This window comes from Pteropus medius, unplaced genomic scaffold (genome assembly GCF_902729225.1).
Source record: "Pteropus medius unplaced genomic scaffold, Ma_sr-lr_union100, whole genome shotgun sequence".
NCBI lineage: Eukaryota > Metazoa > Chordata > Mammalia > Chiroptera > Pteropodidae > Pteropus > Pteropus medius.
In genome coordinates, this window is record NW_024346062.1 from 9,374,509 (window position 1) to 9,388,253 (window position 13,745).

At 36.9% G+C, this 13,745-nt stretch overlaps 1 long non-coding RNA gene across 1 annotated transcript in view; it reads right to left on the minus strand.

Moving 5' to 3' along the window:
* Positions 1–13,745, minus strand: part of LOC120612518 (uncharacterized) — a 534,137-nt gene that overhangs the window by 349,454 nt on the left and 170,938 nt on the right. The window contains exons 5-6 of the long non-coding RNA XR_005655466.1: positions 7,557–7,623; positions 3,277–3,317 (exon numbers count right to left, since the gene is read on the minus strand). This is a non-coding gene — a long non-coding RNA (uncharacterized LOC120612518). The remainder of the gene's footprint in view (positions 1–3,276; positions 3,318–7,556; positions 7,624–13,745) is intronic.

Here is a 13,745-nt window from a genome sequence, read left to right on the forward strand (position 1 = left end):
CAGTCACCAGGATAGCATTTTGAAACAGATTTGAATTATGCAAGAAAAGAAATTGTGATCCTGGACAAATTACCAAGCCAGGATTCTACCACAGAAGAAAATGTCAGTATTTGTGGACCAGAGCTGGAAGACAGAGCAAGACCAACTTACAAGAATAATGAAAAAATTAAATGATAACTAGATCTTAAGGTCAGGGATAAACTGGCAGTGTAGGTGACCTCTGCTGAGAGCCAGAATGTTGGTCCAGGTCTGTATCTAGGAGTTGGTTGGACTCTGATGATGAAATAAAACAGTTGCTGAGGCTGGTAAATCAGGCAGGCCCATACATCCTGGGAATAGATGATATGATGTGGTATGCTAGGTTACGGTATGACTTAGTATTCTAATAAAGTCAGTGAATCCCTTTTGCCCTATTATCATTCTCAGTGCTTGTAAATATATAGCTCTCAATATTTCAATATTTATCTCCTTTATAATTAAGTAGAATCTGTTCATATTCCTAACCAGACCTAAATCTCAAATTGAGGTGTTCTGGAGCAGGATTAGAGACTCACCTCTTTGATATTTGAGATCAACATAAGTTTGTGATTGTAATTTGAAATCACTGATCGATGCTGGCCTTTCTAGTGCAAAATAATCAGATCCTTTAATCAAAGCATTTTTCTGACTTAATCTTCATTTAGAAGGTAATTAATTTCACTTGTTGTTCCTAAATGATTAGCATCTTCTGCAGGTCATAGAATCAGTTAAAGAAACTACGAGCAATACCAAGCAAAAAGCCCTGCTGTGTACTGTTATATTAATGAATCCAACCTGGTGTTCATGCTTTTGTCACTCTAGCCTGGTTGACATTCAGCCATTTTCAAAACTCATGGAGTTCTAATCAAAATGTGTACAAAATGTCTTCAACTAGCTTTTTTTAACCAGAAAACAAAGGGTAATATATCATATGAGGTCTAGAATCAGGAAGATCTGATTTAATCTCACCTTGCATTAACTTGCGTGAACCTGGACAAGTTATCACCCAGATCCTTATCTGTAAAATGGAGGTATTAATATTACCTAGCTCTTTAGCTCATAGAACTGCTTTAGAGATGAGATCATTGTATGAAAAACACTGAGACGAGCATATGGTGAATTAATGGTTATCATTCTTGTTGCTATTGTTATATAGGCCACTCCAGCCTACAGGTAACAACCACAAAAATCACCTATGTTTTACTGGGATGTGTCTCCCCTTGATAATGCAAAGTGCCTCACAGGTTTCCACTGGGAACTCTCAAGAGAATGATATCTTTATTCATAATCAAGTGCAATCTACTAGATTGGCTTTCATCATGTTCTTCTCTCCTGCTCAGTGTCTTAAGTTATGTCCAAGGTCCATGGCTTGAAGAGACCACTGGTAAGAATGCTCATGTTTGAGCCTACAATTTTGCCTTCTGATATTCTCAAAAACCTAATGCACTGAAGTCCAAATGATGTCACACTCCATCGCCTGGAGTAGGGTGACTGGGTACCAGTCATTCATACTTTCTTATGAAAACAATTTTTTCGGTTAGTTTGTGGAGCTCCACTTTCCATACAGTTCAAAAAGGGGTACATGCACTGAGCCAAGAAAACGATATCTGAAAGAAACTGTAGACTGTCCTTCATCCCCATTCCCCTTCCAAGCTCTTTTCACCAATTCTCCCCAAATCAACATGCAATAAACCCTTCTAACTGTGATTAGTGGAAGACAGTATAATTCAGGGGTTGAAAGCAAGAGATCTGAATCAGACAACTTCGGTTTAAGGGGGAAATGACAGTGGCTCTGTGCTCAGTTTTTTTGTTTGTTTTTTTTTTGTTTTTTGGGGTTTTTTTTGCTTTTTTTTTCAGCAATAACACTGATATAATAATAAAACCTAATTCACAGAGAAATTTTGGGAGACTAGATGAGATGAAAAATTTGAAACACTTAGTATGGTTCCCAGCACGCAGCATTGGCTCACTAAATGGTGGTAACGGACATTAACTATGACTCCATTTCTGGTACGGACTGCATGTTTGTATTCTCCCAAAATTAACATTTGAAATCTAATCCCCAATGTGTTGATATTTAGAAGCGGGGCCTTTGGAAGATAATCAGGTCATGAGGGTGGAGCTCTCATGAATTAAATTAGTGCCCTTATAAGAAGCCAGAAAGCTAGCTTGCTCTCTTTCCACTACAAGTCAGCAGTCTGCAACCTGGAAGAAGGTTCTTGCTAGAATCCAACCCTACTGACACCCCAGTCTTGAACTTCCCAGTCTCTAGAACTATGAGAAATAAATGTATATTGTTTAAGCCACCCAGTCTGTGGTAATTTGTTATAGAAACCCAAATTGACTGAGACACTATAGTTTAAGACAAAACTAAGATTTCTTCCACAACCTAATAGAATCACGACTGTTTCTATCCCTATAGTTTTTGTTTATCTTTTAATGATTTCTACAGGATCATTAGCTATTGGGCTTAAAAATCCTTAAACTGTGAGAAGATGATATGGAACTTTGTTTTTCAAAACCAACAACCAATTATATACTATGTAAGGCTGAAACATCAGATTTACAAAAAGATTTATTCTTCATTTTATACAAACTTGCCTCTTAAGCAGATTAGTTGAAGACTATGCCATACTGATTTAATTAGTTTTATAATCATTGTGCCCCAGAATTATTCCCTTATTGAAAAAGTGAATCACAAATGTACTCACATAAATATATATTAAAGCAGCTCAATCCATAGTAATAACATATGCATATCACCTAATAATATAAAATGCTATTTCACATTTGTAACTTAATTTAATCCTCACAACAATCACATAAGGAAAGTATACTTGACATTGTTTCTCTATTATGGATAAGGAAACTAAAGCTCAGAAAGGGTAGGTAAATTGTACAAGTCACACAGCTGATAATAGTGAAACCAGCATTTCAATCTAAGACTTTTCGAATCATATACCAATGCTTGTTTACTGTGATACTGTTGGTTAAAATTATTTGCTTCGATTAATTCTGCTGTGTATGAATTTTGGTATGCCAATCCATTACCCTCCAATTCTGCTCAATTCACTTACTAAACATTTAAAAAGAATTCATCCTACCATGTGTCACAATACAATGCCAAGTATCATCAGGATTCCTTATCCTTCTCTGATCTCTTTTGAGTTCCCACCTGGGAAAAATTATGGACAAAGAGAATCTAGAAAGCAGTTTGGGAAAGAGTCAGTAAGCATGAGTCACCATCACTGGGCTCACCTAAGACTGGCATCACTGGGTTTTCTGAGGTGCTTCGGGACCTGTGAGAAAACATAAAATCAAGGATGAGAACTAAGACAGAACTTCACAGATTGTGCTCTCCTCCTTCTCCTATGCCTTACTAGACCAATGGGTCCCGACTCTATTTGCATTTTAGAAATACTTGAGCTTTCCAAACATCCCAAAGCCTGAGTTCCACCTAGGCCAATTAAATCAGAATCTCTGGAAGAGAGGCCAGGATATGAGTACTAGTTTATAAAAGCTTACTGGTGCTTTCAGTGTGCAGTCAGGATTTCAGAACCAGCACACTGGGACAACCACTACATCTCAAGGGCAAGGAGAAAGATGAAACTGCCTGGTCCAGTGGAAAAACTGGAATCTGGGTCAAGAGATAACCAGATTCAGATTCCTCCTATCATCTCTGGCACCAAGTGCTAGAATAATACAGGAAAATCCTGTGTCACCCAGGTTAAGCTCTCTATTCCTTTATGTGGCCTGAAGTGTTTCTAGACAATAAAGATTACCCTATTCCCAATTTTTATTGTACTTTCTGTGATTATGGTGTTAATGTTATTAGGGCTTTTGGGGTTTGTTGGGTGGACTAGTTTCACCACCAGAATGAAAAGAAAGGAAATCATTCAAAATTCATCCTTTAGAAAAGAATCTGGGAATATAAAACCTAATGATTTCATCCCTACATTTTTTATCCTTTTTCTACTCTCTGAAATTCCTTTTAGACCTGGATTATTTGTGAGTTCAAATCAAACATAAGTCTTAATTATAGATATTGAATGTTAAATATCACAAGAAAAATAAACTCATATATGAGAAAATAAACTCACATATAAGAAAAATCCTAACTTTGCTCTTGATTTATATGACTAAATATATTTCTTAAAGGAAATCATTCTTTACGTTTGCAGGATATTTCAGATGAAGATGTGGTCTTTTTGCCACTGTGCTGAACTTGTCCCATCTGCCCTGATAAAAATACAAGTTATAGATTCAAGACTCTCCATAGGAATTCTTTAACTCTGTATCAACAGACAAAGAAATCATTCTTGAAATACATCTGATGATATGATAGACTGGTAAAGTCAAATCTCTCCAGAAGCAAAAATTAACTATGATTACTTGATGTAAGACATCACTCAAACCAATCAAATGTTATTTTGGGAAATCATAAATTTATATCCAGCGTCAGTTTGTCACTCATTAAGTTCTTATAAGAATGATTAGGAAATTATCTTAATAAGTAAACGTTAGTCTTAAACTCTTCTTAGTTTGATGGCTTAAAAATATAAGTTTATATCAACTAATTGAGTCATGCTAAAAGTCTGAGCCTGTTTGGAGAGTTATTTATTCCAATATTAATAAACTTTACCCGGGATTGATGAGGAAATTCTTGCATTGCTCTATTCTGCAACAAATCTACCTACCACATGCTAGCAAAGCTTTCAAAATATGGTTTTATAATTAATATTATTTATTGGGCACCTACTATGTTCCAGGCACTGTGTGAGGTGCTAAGAATACATGAAAGTCTCATTATCTAAAAGTGTTCCCATACACAAAAACTCCGGGAGCAGTCTGCATTCTTGTCAAGGTGTTGTTTTAGTGACTGACATGAATCACCACCTCCTGCAGTCAACTATGACAGCAGGCAAAGCTTCTTAACAGGGAGTTACTGATCCTGCAGCTGTATTTTGCTTGTCACTCCTTTGAAAGATGCTTACTTTGAAGATCTCGATCATGTGGAAGAGAAGAAGCACAATGTAACAACCAATAAATTGACAAAGAGAGAGGTTTTAGAGCCACAAATAAATCATTTTGTCAGTAACTCAGAGTGATTACAGAGGAAGTAAACATCGTGAAGAAAATACAAAAGAGATTCCATTCCATTTCATTGAAAGATAGACATTACTAGAACTGTTTACTGTGGTACCTTAAGGATCCTGGAGAGGCTCCCTTGATTAGATTTTCCTTTGGGCAAGGGGTGAAAGGGAAACTCATCATTTCTATTCTTGCTATAGTACTTTAAAATATGTGATATCATGCAGTATCTGTCTTTCTGTTTCTGGTTTATTTCACTTAGATTAATGTTCTCCAGGCTCATTCATATTGTCACAAATGGCAGGATTTCCTTCTTTATTAAGGATGAATAATACTCCTGTGTGTATGTATATGTGTGTGTGTATCATAAATGTCCACTGACAGATGATGAACGGATAGAGAAAATGATATATATATATATATAAACATACACATATATATACATACACATACATACATACACACATATATACATGTCAGTTTCATTTGAGATCTGAGAAGATCCTAATTATGATATCTTGCTCTTAATAACTATGGTTAATTATACAATAGCTGGTAGAAAATTTTACTAATTGTTAGTTATAAACTTAAAAATCACTAAAGCTAGGTATAACGATTTTAAAATATGGCCTCAAATTCTTTAACATTCCTCACATTGGAAGCAGGAGGTCTACCTCTCTTCCACTTGAATCTAGGCAAGCTTGTGACCGCTTTAACTAACAGAGTACAGGCTTCCCATTTGAGGTTAGAATAGGTCATGCCCCTTCCATCTCATTCTCTGGGGAGGCTCACTCTGGAGTAAGCCAAGCACAATATAAAAAGTTTGCCCACACCGAGACCTCCACAGTGAAAAGGACATGTGAAGGTGCTCTAATCAGCAGTCCCAGGTAAGCTCTCATCTATTGACCAGCGTTGACTGCCAGCCATCTTGGATGTCTAGCCGAGAAAAGCCTTCAGATGGCCAGAGCCCTGGCTGGCATCTAACTATAACTGCAGGAGAAATCCCAAGTGAAAACTGTCCAGTTAAGCCTATCCTGAATTTCTGACCCACAAAAGTAAGAGTAAGATCAAATAGTTGTTGGGTCTAAGTTTGGACTCAATTTATTATAAAGCAATAGAAATTCATATACCAGGAAATGTAAAACTTGAGTTTCTTATCTCATGCCACTTCACTTGCACTGTTCTGACTCTATTTTCCACGTGGTAAGAGAACGATGCATTTAAAATGTGGTCAAATGTAAACACTGGCTTTGATGTACATAACAGGATAGAAAAAGATTTAAATTGGGAGGTATTGTTGACTTCGGTCTCCTGGAAACACAGCCCACAGAGGCCAAGGCTCACCAGAAGCTCTGTTAGAATAAGGGTGGTCACACCTCAGGCCTTTGAACCAATCCGGCCTGCCACCCATTTCATATAAAAACAAAATACAAATGGTTCACAACACCTAAGGCATTTACTATCTTGCCCTTTACTAAAAAATCTGCCAGTTCCTGAGTTAGCGAATGGCAAAATTGAAACGGGAATATAAGTCTTCTGATTCATATATGAGTATTCTTTTTTCAATGTTGCCTGAAAAGAATACAATTTTTCATTAACATATGCATATTTTAATGAGCCTATTTCATAATTCTATAAGTTTAATTTACATCATTACTTCTTAAATTTTATAAGGATTATTTCCTTTTTGGATTTTTTGGACAGGTGGAGTTGTTCATTTTTTGTTTTGCTTTTATTTTTGCTTTCAAAAAGAAGGGTTTTAGTCACAGGAGGGTAAATATATATTATTTATTTTTCTGTAATATCACCAGTAAAGGAAAAGAGAAGAATATTGATATCTTAGATTAGGGGTTGGCAAACTTTTTCTCTAGGGCCAAAATATTTTTCACTTTGCAAATCAAACAATGTGTGTCACAACTATTCAGCTCTGCGGTTTAACCCAAAAGCAGACATAGACAAGGCATAAATAAATGGGCTTGGCAGTGTCCCACAAGATTTTATTTACAAAAACAAATTGTGGACCAGAGTTAGTCTGTGGTCCTAGTTTGCCAGTCCCTTGTCTCAGATGATTTGGAGACATCTGCTGCATATAATAAGATTGAAGTTACAAATTCTACACAGAAAATAGGGGAATGCCAAACATGAGGTTTATGTAATAACAATATTTTGCCTGTATACTACATATTTTTCCTCTATACTCTAAAATAATACTTAATATCCAGGTTGAGAATAATACTGAATTAGAGTTGAATTAGTATTACTGAAAGACCTCATAGTTAAAATTTAGTCATTATTATTAAATCTTGAAAGTCTTACCTTTTTACAGTTGATTTATTTCTCCAAGAAATAAAAGGAGGTCATTCTAGATTTCAATAGCCCCACCAAAAGCTACCTCCCAGCTATAGAGTCCTAAAATAGGGTCTTTTTTATTCTGTTGCCAAACTTACCTAAACACAGTATTCTCAGACTGTGTGAGATTTTTTCCTCCTAGTTTTCACATTCCCTGAAGTTCTCCTAATATCAAAAAAAAAAAAAAGTCTTATTTTCATCAGTTAAGACAGGACATTCCACTTTCAAAGAGAGAGGATTTCTAATCCCTTCTATAGGGCTTTATACTATCATCAATTTCCTGGACATGCTGTCACCTATATAAAGGACCAACACCATCTAAAGGCTAACCACTCAGGGGTAAAGTGGATAGGGTGAGGGAGACAGTGACCCTGTCCCTACTGCACATAGTTGAAGGTGATATTAAGAAGTAGATTTTTGGAAACAAAGTATGTTTTATTTTTCAACTTAAAATAAATGTCTACTTAACAAAAAATAAAATAAATTTTTTTCCATTGCTACAAGCAAATAAGTAGATTTTCCAGAGATTCAAAATAAAAAAAAAAGAGTATTTCTTTTGTGCTTAAGATACATCTAGATTTCAGAAATTTTAAAAATGCACTGATAAAGTAAGCAACTAATAATTAGAAATATATAGAAATGTTGATTATATATAGAAATGTGTGAATATATAGTAATAATAATTATAAAAAGCAAAATACAAACATTATAATATTACTTTGAACAATTACAATTTCTATCTAAAGAATAGAAAATTTTGAAGGATTTGCTTTGAAAGCTTTGAAAGTTATCCACATGTAAAAAATTCAAAATTGCTGTAAAGTGTAAAAATTATCCCTTTTTTCCATCTAAAGGTAAGTCAAAATTGTTGTGCAAATTTTCTTCAAAATTTTTGAAAAGGAATTTTCCAGAAAGGAAAATCTCTAAAGCTACATAATAAAAACTTCAGGGAAACCCTTCTCAGTTCTTGCATCTATAGAGCACAGGCAAAATGAACCATACTCATCCATGTGTGTGCACGCATACACACACACACACACACACACACACACACACACACTCTACAGTGTATGTTTATTAATTGATTCAACAAATTTTTTGAGTGCCATGTACATTAATTTGTACACGATGTACATGTATGAACACATATATACAGTTGACCCTTGAACAACACGGCTTTGAACTGCGCGGGTCCACCTATATGTGGATTTTTTTCAATAAATATCTGTACTATTTCTAATCGGCGTTTGGGAGTTACAGATGCAGAGGGCTTACTGATAAATTGACCTAGGCCATTTTACATAGGGGACTTGAGCACCCATGGATATTAGTATACGTGGGGGTCCTGGAAACAACCCCCCATGGATACCGAGGGATAACTAAGTTTTTGGGAAGTCAAAAATTATATGGAGATTATGGACTGCACTCCTAATCCTCACGTTGTTCAAGGGTCAACTGTATTATGTGAAGATGACTTTGTATGTATGACTATATCTGTGAGAGCAATGTCAAGAGAAACGCCTAAGGGCAAAAAGGACATATACACATAAGATGACATCTAACTCCCTAAGGGCACCAGAAATTATCCTCTGGAGCAGGTTATATATATGTAGATGCCATAAATCTTGATGTTAAAGATTACAATAGTCATGGAGGTAAGAACAGAATGATCTCAAAGGTATCCTTCTAGAGGGTAGAAAATGGCATTGGTGGGCAAAGATGGAAAGACACATGCTCTTGAGAGAGGACATGGAGGTAATGAGAGAAAAGATAAGCTATGTTACATATCTGATTGAGAGTAGTGACTAAAATGAGGACTTCTTCTCTATACCTTTCAATTCAACATTTCGAAGTGAAATTAATTATTCTAAAATACTTACGAAGTAGCATGGAAGTCTGCTTAAATTTATGGTTGTTTGGATTGTACTTAGCAATGCAACCAAACTACTGTTTTCATTTCTAAAGGAAGAGAAATTTAGGGCTGCCCATTCGCTTTTCTCCTTAATCTCTGGCAAACTGATATTTCAACTATTTTTTTTAAATTCATGAAACAAGTCACCAAAACAGTGTACTAGACATGAGATGCTGCTCGTGTGGGAAGTAATTCACATAGATGCTAAAGATAAGGAATGCTCTTGTCATACTGGCACAGCCAACCTCAAATCTCATAGGCCATTACATTTTGTTTGAGTTATTAGGTGGCTACAACCACCATAAGAATACAACTGAGGAAAATCCAACATGGCAGAATACTAAGAAGTAATTTCTGCAGGGATGAAAACAACTTAGTCATTACAAAAGTCAGACCCTAGATTTCCAAATTAACAGAGATCCAGTTTTTAATTCTGATTTAGAAATATGATGTACATATATCAGAAGTACATCGTTTCATAAGAGAAGCAGGAAAAAACTCTTTGCCCTAGGAATCAAGATGAAAGAGTTTATTTTTTACAGTGACAAGAATGACACATGATAGAAAGCAAGGAATAAAAAGAAAACCAGAACATTTCCTTCATTGCTGCCCCCAGGGAGACCAATATTCCCCTTGATGAGAAGAAATGGCCTTCTGTAAAAAAAAAAAAGGGGGGGTGGCCCACTGTAAAGCTGAGGGACCAAGCAGATCTGACTACTTAAGAGCCAAAGGTTTCCTGAGGGACAGAGCACTGAAAAGAAGGGAATCTGGTCAGTCTAGAAGAGCATCCAGCAAAGCACACAGGCTTGGAAGCAACTGCTTTATCACTCTTAGCTCCAAGCTTCCCTGGAGCATCTGACTTCAAACATCAGGATCTCTATATCCTGTCCTTTAGAAATAGTGCCTGGGCATCATTCTCACCTAAATCAGCCCAGGACCTCATTGCAGATGGCCAGATAAGACTACCCTTTGGGTGCTAAAGTTGTTCAGGGCATGCCACCCCCAAATATGCCTCTGTTGATTATTTTGAGCTGAAGCACCTGAAAAACAACAAATATCCTTTACCTACTCACAGACATATCCTTCAAAAGGAATTCAATTGTCATAAATCCCCTAAAAACAGGGAATTTCATCAACCAGGGAAGATTGACTCATCACAGGAGCGAAAACGAGAAGTCCAAACCACACCCAGACAAACAGTCACAAATTATCATACCTCCCATCTATTTTTCCAACGGTCCATTCATCTTTCCAAAAAATCATTTATTTCCTCCTATGTAGTATGCATTCCCCCTCCCTTTCCACTATTAAGATGGTATATAAGCTCTCAAATCTCACAATTTGGGGAGAGGGGGTTAATTTACTTTTTTGTTTTCCTGTGATACCCCTTGCACATAATATTAAGTTAATAAATTTGCATAGATTTTCTCTTATTAATCTGCCTATCGTCTGTTTATTTTGCAGACCCAACTATCAAACTCAGGAGAGCAGAAGGTAAGTATTTCCTTCCCTACAGTCTCCTCCCAGTACCACCTCGTTTTACCAGGCTGCAGGCTGCCCAACACAGCTGTGTCAGAAGGAAATTTTAAAAGAGGAAGAAAATGGCCTTGAATATTTTGAGCGGGATGATAGCTTCTTGATATGTTATACTAGAATCATACATTTGTTAAATAGTAAGCATCTCAATACCATATTAATTTTAAGAATATTTTGCCAGAAAATAATAATAATGGCATATAGAGATTTGTTCCAGGATGTGAATCTTTTACCAACAACAAAGGTACCTGTGTCTACAGCTCTCCTGGGTCTACACAGAGTGAGCCGCCAGTTCTCCATGACTCAGTAGCCATGGCCCAGGCAGCTATGACATTCCATGCTCTGCTTAACAAAAAATAAAATAAAATTTTTTCTAGTGCTACAAAAAAAAGGGGGAGGATTTTCTAAAGATTCAAAAAGAAAAAGAACATTTCCTTTGTGCCTAAGATACATATAGATTTCAGAAATTTTTCAAATGTACTGATAAAGTAAGCAACTAAACAATTAGAAATTTGTAGAGATGTTGTTCTTCCCTGCTCTTGTAGACTTGGTGACTCCATGTGGTGTGCTGCCCAGAACCTGCTGTCAGGCTCAGTAAGTGCTGGGAGTTTGGCCCTCACCTCCACCAAGCCCAGTCCTGATAACAACAGCAACCCTGCTCAGTCATCACACCTGGTCCACAGCCAACTCCACTGAAACTTCCTGGCACCACACCCAACATGGCTAACAAGGACCTTTGTTTCTAGTACATTTGATATCAAAATAGCATTGCATTTTCCCCTGGAGAAATGCAATTTTGTCTCCATTTCAACTAGTTTGATGTGTGGTAATCGGAGGGAGGCACAAATTTTGAACTTAAGCTTTATGTTGTGACTAACATTAAATACCCTACATCGAAGAGCTGGGCTGTTCCTCAGAACTACTTTAAACCACAATTTTTCATTGTTTCAGAAACCCACAGTGCAATCTGCAATGCATTATAAATTCTGAGCAGAGAATCTTATCTATATTTTCTTGTGCATTCCAAAAGCCCCCAAAATACTGATCAGAGACAGTGCCTACATTCCAAGACTAGTGCCACAAGTTTGCTGCAAGTTGAAGGAGAAAATATTGAAAGTAACAGATGTTTGGGTTCCCTAGTCTTGTTATTTTCAAGATTTCATCAACAATGCAGTTTTAAATTAGAGATGTACTGTAGTTCTATTGTTCCCTATGGAAATGTCTAACTAAAACCAGAGTATAAGAATTCATTTTCAAACAAAAATTCTAACTTTGGTTTTAAGAGGGAAAAAAAATATGTCCTCTTAGAAGAGAAGAAAATATAGTCTGACGAGCCCCCCTCCAGTCGGCACCACAGTGGGAAGGATTCAATGGGTGGTAACTGTTCTCTCTTGCTTTTGCAGACTTGGTGACTCCATGGGGTGTGCTCCCCAGGCTCCTGCTGTCCAAAAGGGAAGCCGTAGGGGATGCTCACAACCCCGCTACAGCGAGAATGTTTTGTGGGTCTGGTCCCACCATGCTCAGAATAGCTCCACATGAGGTATCCTGACTCACTTCAAAGACAGGATAGCTTCAGAAGCCCCTCCAGAAGGCTTGCCTGCATCAACTCTGCCATCCACACTGCACATCCCCTGCTAGGTTTTGCATGCCCAGGAAAGAAAGTTATTAGCTCTCTCCTGGACTCAAAGGGAAGAGTGAGCAGAGTCTATTGTTTGCTCTCAAATCTGCATCCCTGGTGGCTGTCGGTTCACATATTATCCTATTTCAAAGGGACAGCAACACAGGGCTTAAATTATACAGAGTTTCAGAAGAGTTCGGACCGAGGGCTTTTGGGGATGAGGATGAACCATCAAATCAAAGTGGTAAAGCTGAGCCAGTTTTATTTAAATGTAAATTTATAAGAAAAAGTCAATATTTGTTGTTGTTGTTGTTGTTGTTGTTGTTGTGTTGTTCTTCCTAAAATCCTTTTATCTTTTTATCCCAACTCTTCCCTGAACTCACTCCTGATTACTCCAGGATGATCCCTACGTTCTCTAAACTCAAAAATACATAGTATCTGCTGCCAACTAAGCACTTTATTATATACCCACCTGTACTAGTTTCTGTATTATATTTTTAATACTGATTTCCCAAATTGATTTTGAGTGTCTCAAGGGCAGACAGAATGTCTTACACGTACTCTCAGAACCTATCATGGAGATAGTGGGAATGGAGGATCCAAGAGAACCATTTGGCATGAGCCTCACATAAAACAAGACTCCAATTTACATTTTTGATGATATCTATCTCCAATGAGATTATACCTAGACTTTCATAGATATACTGGCAAGAGTTTTAAAAAGAAGTATTTTACCCAACAACTTTAAGTTCATCACAGTTTCTATCATCCTTTTTCGGCATTACTTTATTTTTTAATATCTTTAGAGCCTCAAAAAGAAAAGTGGCTCAGTTTACCTCAGATTTTCTGTAGTGCCTGGAACCATGTTACAAATAATATGCTCAGAAAATATTCTCTAATGGTCAACAGACCTTCTGTAGGTAGGAGGAAGAAATGTAAAACTGGCTTGGCACTTGGATATGACCCCACCAGAAGTCAGAGACCCCGGGCAACTAAAAAGGCTCTAGGTAGACTGGCTAGAGCCCATTTCCAAAGTGATTGTGTTTTCAGGGACCTCCCTCCTTCTGTGGGGAGCAAAACATGTGTATCAAAGAAAGGGGATGCCCTCTTCTTTTAATAATGAGGTAACCTCTAAGAACTTGGAGCTAATGCAGTTATTTTAGACTCAAGCTAGTAAAATCCAGAGACAGTGGTTATATTTAACCATCTGTGAGATAAAAG